An 8154-nucleotide genomic window follows, 5' to 3' on the forward strand; every position below is an offset into this window, starting at 1 on the left:
AACGATGTTAATATTGCTGAGACGTAATATGTCTGTAATGAGCCAATAATATTGCGACATAACATAATATTGAGCACACACTTCACTCAGAAATTTATTTAGACTGACCCGCAAAACAAGGCACAATGATACTTGCATGTAAATCAAGATGCAAGTCAACAAGGAACAACATGTCATCGTTATGAGCTAACTAAGCTCCATTACACATTAAAAAAAATATCATATTCCAATTTCACGACGTGCCAACAGTCAGATTGTCCAAAAATCAAATAATCGAACTTTCACATCGAATCTCAATAAAAGGACCTTGAATATGGGCTCAGAGCATCAAGAATATCTCGCTGTCCAAAATCCATGTCAACGGATTTTCCCGTGAGCAGCCGCGTGCGGTGGTTTCTGGCAAATGAAAACCCAATTTTTATACTAACACCATATTTCACCAAATTTTACAGGCAGTAGAACTCAACACACGGAACAAAGTTTATAGCTATTATGAAGTCCAAAAGTGGAAGGAGGACGGCCAATTCCACATGTACGGTTAGGAACCCTAGAACTTCCCAGCCTCGCACCGTCGTGTGTGGTAGTTTATTAAGGTGGTTTTTGGGTTGGTTTTGTAGAGGGAAGTGAGAGCTTCAAAATGGTGGAGGTGATACGGTCTAATTTCATCAGAGACGCTCGAAATTTAAGTTGTAAAATCGCTAAAAAATTGGTCAGTGGGTTGCTCTGGGTTTTTGGGTTTGGGTTTCCATATTTGAAATCTTTCCAAATTTGGAAACTCTTAAACTAAAACTACTATTTATAGTAAGGGTAAAAGACAAAAAATGCCCCTCACTTTTGAGGCTCGTAACTTCTTCGTTTCATTCCACAAACGGTTTTTGCCTACACGCTCGTAGGATTAAGTTCTATCCATCTATTCTAAACCACTTCCAAACACTAAAGTAAAATTTAGAATGACTAAAACGCCATTAAAATTGTTTTTTCCAAAACTGTAAAATAAATAATAAATTCTAGGACGGGATACAAAAGATATGTATATAGACACTTGTATATTTACTTGTGTGACCATGACATTGTATTTGAGCTACACAAGTAACTTAGAATCAACGTAACTCAAGTTCATAAAAAGTAAAAATTGACATGAATTAATTTCGACCCATACTTTACTTAAGGAGGTAAATATTTATTTTTACTTGTACCAAAGGCGTATTTCGTTGTTATCCCGCCATGTGTCTTTGACCCATGAATTACAACCCCAACAGTAGATGAAATTCTCTAGTCCGACAAGCATTGTCCTTTATGGGCTACAACCAATACAAGATTTTGTTAACAAAATTTTTCTGAAGTTTAGCCCAAATCCTATTGAATATACATGCAAGTTTTGGAAAACCTAATAAGAGAAATGGAAACTTTGTTTATACCTAAAATTTGTCTTTGGACACCCAATAATTTTTTATTTTATTTTGAACAAATGATATTATCTACATTAAGAGGGTGAGGAAGTGGACTAAGCCTTACAATGGACTAGTAATAATGTGGTTCAAATTCGTCTTTGGCGAAAATCAGACCTAAGACCTCTCACTTACAAGTGAAGAGGAATACCACTAGATCGTAGTACCAAGTGGCAATATACTATTTTTGAGGTTATTTAGCCAAAGGTCAATAAAATCTTTATTGATTAGCTATGTAATAATGGTCAATTTTTGTTTTGGACATAATCAATGAAATATTTATAATAATTATAGATCGGTCAATGAAGCATATCACATAGGTTTAAGGTAGTTAGAAAATAACTATTCTACCCTTCTCTCACTTCAATTTATTGATTTCCTTCTCTCATCCCCTCTCTTGTTCCTATCTACTCCAATCTTCCCTAGCTTTCATTCATGTCTCTCTCTCCCCTTCTCATCCTTCTCTCTTCCCCTTTATCCCATCTTTCTCTCTAATAAGAAGAAGAGGCCATTGATGATGATGAACAACACTAGATCCCAACAGCTTAGTCGATCAACGACTACGATATCATGATTGACACGACTCTTTTCGGAACCATCAATGGCCTCTAGAGATCGTGAAGTAAATGGTGGCGGTGGGGTTCGGGAAGGAGTGATCTCACATCAGTTGAACTTGAGTATTAATGAGGTTTAGAGGACGCCATGGAAGGAGCTCGAGGATAAGATGGAGCGGTAGATCAAATCTGCAAAATCGGTGCTTCAGATTTTAGGCCATTTTTTATATCTAATTTTGTAATTGAATTTGTATTTAGAATGGTGGAATGCAATGCTTGCATCTCTTGGAAACTTGAAGACAATCCATAGGAAAATGGAACTACAAAAATAGACATTATACTGCATAGTTTGAATCCAAATGTAAAAGAAGATATGTAGAGTCTAAATGCACCGCCTGAATCCAACTGTAAAAAATAGATTCAGGAAACATACACTGTAACACAGTGTTTGAATCCACAGAGCGTTGCAAGGTGTGAAGCGTTGAAGAAGTGTAAGTGATTCATGGCATTGATTTGATTCGAAAATGCACAAAATCAGTAAGACTTTGGAACAACGTAAAGTGTTAGGTTGTGACCTTCACAAGGTTGCTCCGGTTACCAAGCGTAGGTGAACATGAAGAAGGATAGAAATATGGAAGCAAACACAAGATATACGTGGTTCACCCTAAGTTGGGCTTGTCCATGAGGGTAGAGGAGTTCTCATTAATTAGGGAAGAGTTTACACAATACATAGGTTCAAGCATAATCATCATTAGTGAGTTCTAATGACGAGTTTAAGTAAAAATAATGGCATCCAGAATTAGTTGTAGCATACCATCTCCTATTATAGTTGAGGAGAGTCTTCGGCTCCCCTCCGCGGTGGATGTGAGACTCCAGCATCTTTACCCTGACGTTGGCACGTGTCGTGTTATAATTGATCTCTTGATTGGAGAGGAACTTGTGTGCTTCAGCATGGGTGCCCGCGCACTAACTATTCAGTAATATAAAACTATTTAAGTTTTCAACTATTTGGAAAATATGAAAAGAAATAACACCAAGATGAGATGTGTCGTAGAATTAATATCTCATGTTATTCATTAGTCAAGACTATTTAATACAATGATTTATTTACATGAACTCGTCATTCATGAAATTTAAATGCAAGACCTCTCACTTACAAGTCAATACTTAATTAAGCACTCTTCCAAATCAGTAAATTGCATGCTCCTTCCTCTAGAAAGAATCTTACATAGAAAGAGTTCATCCTCATGTAACGTCTCGTTTCAATAATGCAGTGTCATTTGAAAATAATTTTACACATATTATATTATTAAACTAAGACACCATGTTTATAATGAACCCAGTTCATATAAGTCATTCTCTTTTTTCTCGACAAAGAATCATAATATACATCTAGTTCTATTCGACTACTTTCCACACTTGTCAATGTGGAAAAAGAAAATGTCAGGGTGTATAAAGTAGGGCTGGGCACGGGCTGGGTAGGGCCCAAATTCAAAGGAACCATACTGGAACTGATTAAAAATGAAACGGGATGGGTCAAGTCGGGTTTTGAGATTTTTGAATTTGGAACTGGACCTTACCCGACCCATTTGAAAATGGGCCAATTCAGGCCGGGTCCACGGGTCCAATTATAGTTTTTTTTTGGTCAACACAGGTGGGACGACCTCGTTAAGGTCGTCTTCCTCATAAAAGCTTTGTTCGCATGAAGGATCTGCTCTTCCATATATGAGTTCATTCGTTGACCAGCATATGCTATTAGATCTCCAACTTGCCTGCCTGTTTAGTCTTATTCCCATAGTTGTCACGACTCCACAAGCCTTCTTGCAATTAGTTTTGATTTCATTTAAAAATAAATAGGGAAAATCCATTTCTAGTATTCAAGAAAGTGATGGGGTGATGTTGGTAGCGACGACGGTGCTGTCGTCGAGGAATCAAGATGAATGGTGCCGTCGATGAATCGAGATGGTTGGTGCCATTGAGGAATCGAGATGGTTAGTGTCGTCGATGATGATCGATTAACCAGAGATCTAGACGCCAGTGATGGGGTGGTGATGGTCGCTGCGGTTATGATGGGGTGACGATGATGGATCAATGGTCTAGGTTTTGGTGATGTTGTATAGGGAGAGAGGATTGGGAAAGATGAGTGTAGTGTGGGACTCGGGAAGGGAGGGACTAGGTCAGAGAAACAATCTCATCCGACGGTTGATATTAGATAATTGTTAATCATTTAATCTTAGTTATTGATTACATTTTAAACGGGCCGGTCTGAGGCCCCATTAGTCTAAATATTAGGACTCGGTCTGCCTTTTAAATAACAACGCCTCGTCCCGCCCCGCCCCGTTTATCCCTTAAAAAAATTGGACCTGTCTCGAACCTTGATTACCCGTCCCGATCTACGGATCCTTTACCCGTTTGCCCACCTCTAGTATAGAGTGGTGTGGGTCACTTTGGACCGAACCTATGAATAACATACCAAAATTTATTATATATATTGGTTTTGTTCATAATAATAAATAAATAAAAGCTGTGTTCTTTTGTTTATTTTTGTTATTATCATCTAATTGTCTTGTCCATAACCTCTTGCAATAATCTAAATTATTTGTGACTATTATATACTAGAATGCATACAAAAATATAGACTGCGGAAAGCTGGAGCGAACCATTGGGTGAATTCAAGGGCCAAGTCAACAACACTCTCTCTCACTCAGCCTCTCTCACTTTTTTTTTTTTTTTTAAAATCTTCATTTCTTCTTTTCCAAATTTTGTATGCTGCTGTTTTGATGCGACACAATCCTTGATGCTCCTGGGCCCGCATGGCTCCTCATTACTACCCACCATCCATGTGACTTCACAGGCCCATAATTTGGGTGTGTCTAGGGAAATAAAACGACTTAGAATGGTACAAATATACCGTCATCGCAACATTTCATGTTAATGGTACACTGTCGTTGAGGTTGAAAAAGTTGAGGTTTCTCTATAAAACCGGTTGATAATATGAAGAGTAGCCTAACTTACTTATAAGCTCATGCAAGGTCTATCCTCCCATCAATGTGAGATTCATTCTCAACACGTCTCCTCACATGTGGCAAATTTTCAAGGCTAACACGTGGACAACACAAACGGGGTGACATGGAACACGTATAGTTATTGGGCTTCACAAGTGGGACAACCATCTCTAATACTATGAAGAAAGTTGAGGTTCCATCGTAAGACCAATTGGCAATATGGGGAGTAGCCCAACCTCTTATAAGCCCTAGCAAGGTTTCTTCTCTCACCAATGTGAGACTCTTTTACCTTCACATTCTCACACCCTTCCTCACATGTGGCGAATTTTCAAGCCAAACACGCGGAGAAGACGAATTGCGTGATGTGGATCACGTGTGACCGTTGGGCTTCACAAGTGGGGATACCATGAAGAAAATTGAGATTGCACCATGAAACTCATTGGCAATATGAAGAGTAGCCCAACTTACTTATTAGCCAATGCAAGGTCTTTCATCCTATCAATGTGGAATTAATTCTCAACAGAGATAAAATTATTATAATATTATTGATTTGGGACTTCACAATTACGGTGTACTCATACAATATAGTATTAGTGTGCCACGCACACTGACATTGCATATCATGTGGCAAATGACTTGTTAGTACTAGAGTTTAATTGTCCATTCTAAGATTGCAAGTTGAATTGGAGTTTCTGATTTCATTCATTAAAGTTTTCGTTTCAAATCCGACATTTTTAGAGAGATTGGATGAAAATTGTAAATCTATTGACCCCAAAAACTACCAAGCATACGTGGCGCGTAGGCCAAGTAATTAATAAGCTAACTACCTCATTCGGTTGTGTGTGGGTGTGCCAACTCGTTGGCCGAGCTCAGCCAAGAAGTAAAATGTGTTAACGTCGCGTTGGGCACGCTGCTGACTTATTGATCTTGCGATTGCGGCCGAGGAAGGAACACGTCTCGGCCTTCGGGTTCTAGAGCCTGAAGACAAGGTTGTTAGTTCTGCAAAGTTCAATATCAAATTCGACTTTCAATGTGCCGAATGTAGTAACCTGGTAACACCTCACTTCGCCGAGAAGGCTGATGAGATGACCTCTACCAACAAGTACTCAAAAATCCTTGTCGACCAAGACTTGGATAGGTAATCACTCGGCCAAGAAGCAGTGATGTTTATCCAAACTAAAGGTGCTCCTTGATTGGCTGATTCTATGGCTCTAGTGCTGTTTATCCAAATTGAAGATATCGCCAGTTACCTTCATAATGCTGTTTATCCAAACTGAAGATGTGTTGGCGGAAAAAGAAAATAAAAAATCTCAAAGTTGTTGAGAGGTTTCGCGTAGAGCGAGAGTTTGTGCATGGCAGTTTTGTGTGTTGAATTGGAGGGGGCTTTATTGTTGTCTACCGCTTTATATTTATAGGGTTGGATATTTGCTTGATGACCACGCTATAAAACCCGTGCTATAAGTAACTTTGAACAATCCTCATCACCACAATACGCAGCATGCTCGGTATCACCTCCTGATTTAGCTACTCCAAAGCACACGTGGAGGATATTCCTTTGATCTCTTCTTGATAATTATTGGAAAAAACTCCATAATTATCTCTTTTTAATTGACCACATATGACCAAACAATGATGGCTTTATCCCATCATCATGTGATCCATGGTCAGGAGATCACCACGTCACTATCCTTGTGCTCATAGACTCTTCCTAATGTGTCCATAGGCTGAAGCCTACTCTTTTGTTTAGATGTCATCCTAATCACTCACCATTTCATAATTTCACCTTTATCCCATGCATGGATTAATTGCACGAAACTAATCTAGTATTAACTGTATTGCCGCGTGAATTTGCCAACACCAATATGCCGAATATCCCCAATTAATTCTAAACTGCAGTTTAGAGATATTATTTGCATCACGTTTATCTTGTACAAGATAATTCATTATTTATCATAATTATTATGATAAAAAAATCATAATATTATCCTTTGACAATAATAAAATTATCTTCATTTTTATCCGACGGTGTGGAGCTATACTTACTCAACGACCTTGATTGCACGGACCGATAATGTAAATTTGGATCCAAACAAAATCATATAGAGATTTTGAAAATTGTGAACTTTTATTTCTAGTTTTTTTTTGTAATTAATCATAAACTTCATTACTTGATATTAGGCTTCAACAGTTTATTGGGCTTCCAATCTTTGAAACATTTCATGCCCTCACATTATGACGTAACTTTGTTGCATGCTTTTTTGGACTTTTGATTACAAGAGATACTACTAATTTAAATTACGCTAAAGGGATAAGAGGAGAGAGAGTTTGGACCCATAACACAGTGGATTGGAAATGAAGTCTTATCTACCAAGACAATCCACCATTTGCATGAGACCAAACAAAATTGTATGAGTAATTGTAGTATTATAAGATTGTTATCGTTAATCATGATTTTGAGTATGATCAAGTAAATTCATTTCATTTTTATTTTTTATAAATGATTCCTTTTGAAAAGTAAAAGTTTTGCAGACACGGGCATGAGCCTCAAAACCACATTGGCTAGAGAAAATCTGTCTTCTTAAGTACTTAAGTTCGAATAATTATGCTCACAATTTTAACTAATTTGAAGTATAGAAAGTCACTCCTATACATACAAAAATAAAAAGGTAAAACGGTTGTTTACGACTTCTTGGAGTCTAGGTATGTACATCAAAAGAACAAGTGTTTCACTCAGTGAATAATGTACATGTAAGACATGCATTTGGTCTCATTGCCTAAATTATGGATAATGTTAAAGCGATCAACTTTTTAAATGAAATGTTATAAACTGTATGACAATATAATATAGTTATTGATTTAATTATTATTTAAGTATCAATTGACGTGCTTATTTTTTATTAATAATATTTACAAATTTAATCTAAAAAGTTGAAAAATTGATCTACCTAACATTACTCGTAATGAGAATGAAAAAAAAAAAAAAAATCATCAAGATTGAAATTCCAGAGTCTCAACCTAGGGAACAGATCCCCTCTTGAGATTAGGAGGCGGAGCCTTCTGAGCAAATCATATGGATCGACTACAAACATGAAGCATTTCTAAAAGTTATAATAATTATAACAGTTAAATCAACGGTTCGTATGATTT

The sequence above is a fragment of a genome, unplaced genomic scaffold, assembly GCF_019419815.1.
Source record: "Pyrus x bretschneideri cultivar Hongxiangsu unplaced genomic scaffold, Pyrus_bretschneideri_v1 Contig18, whole genome shotgun sequence".
In the NCBI taxonomy this organism is placed as follows: Eukaryota; Viridiplantae; Streptophyta; class Magnoliopsida; order Rosales; family Rosaceae; genus Pyrus; species Pyrus x bretschneideri.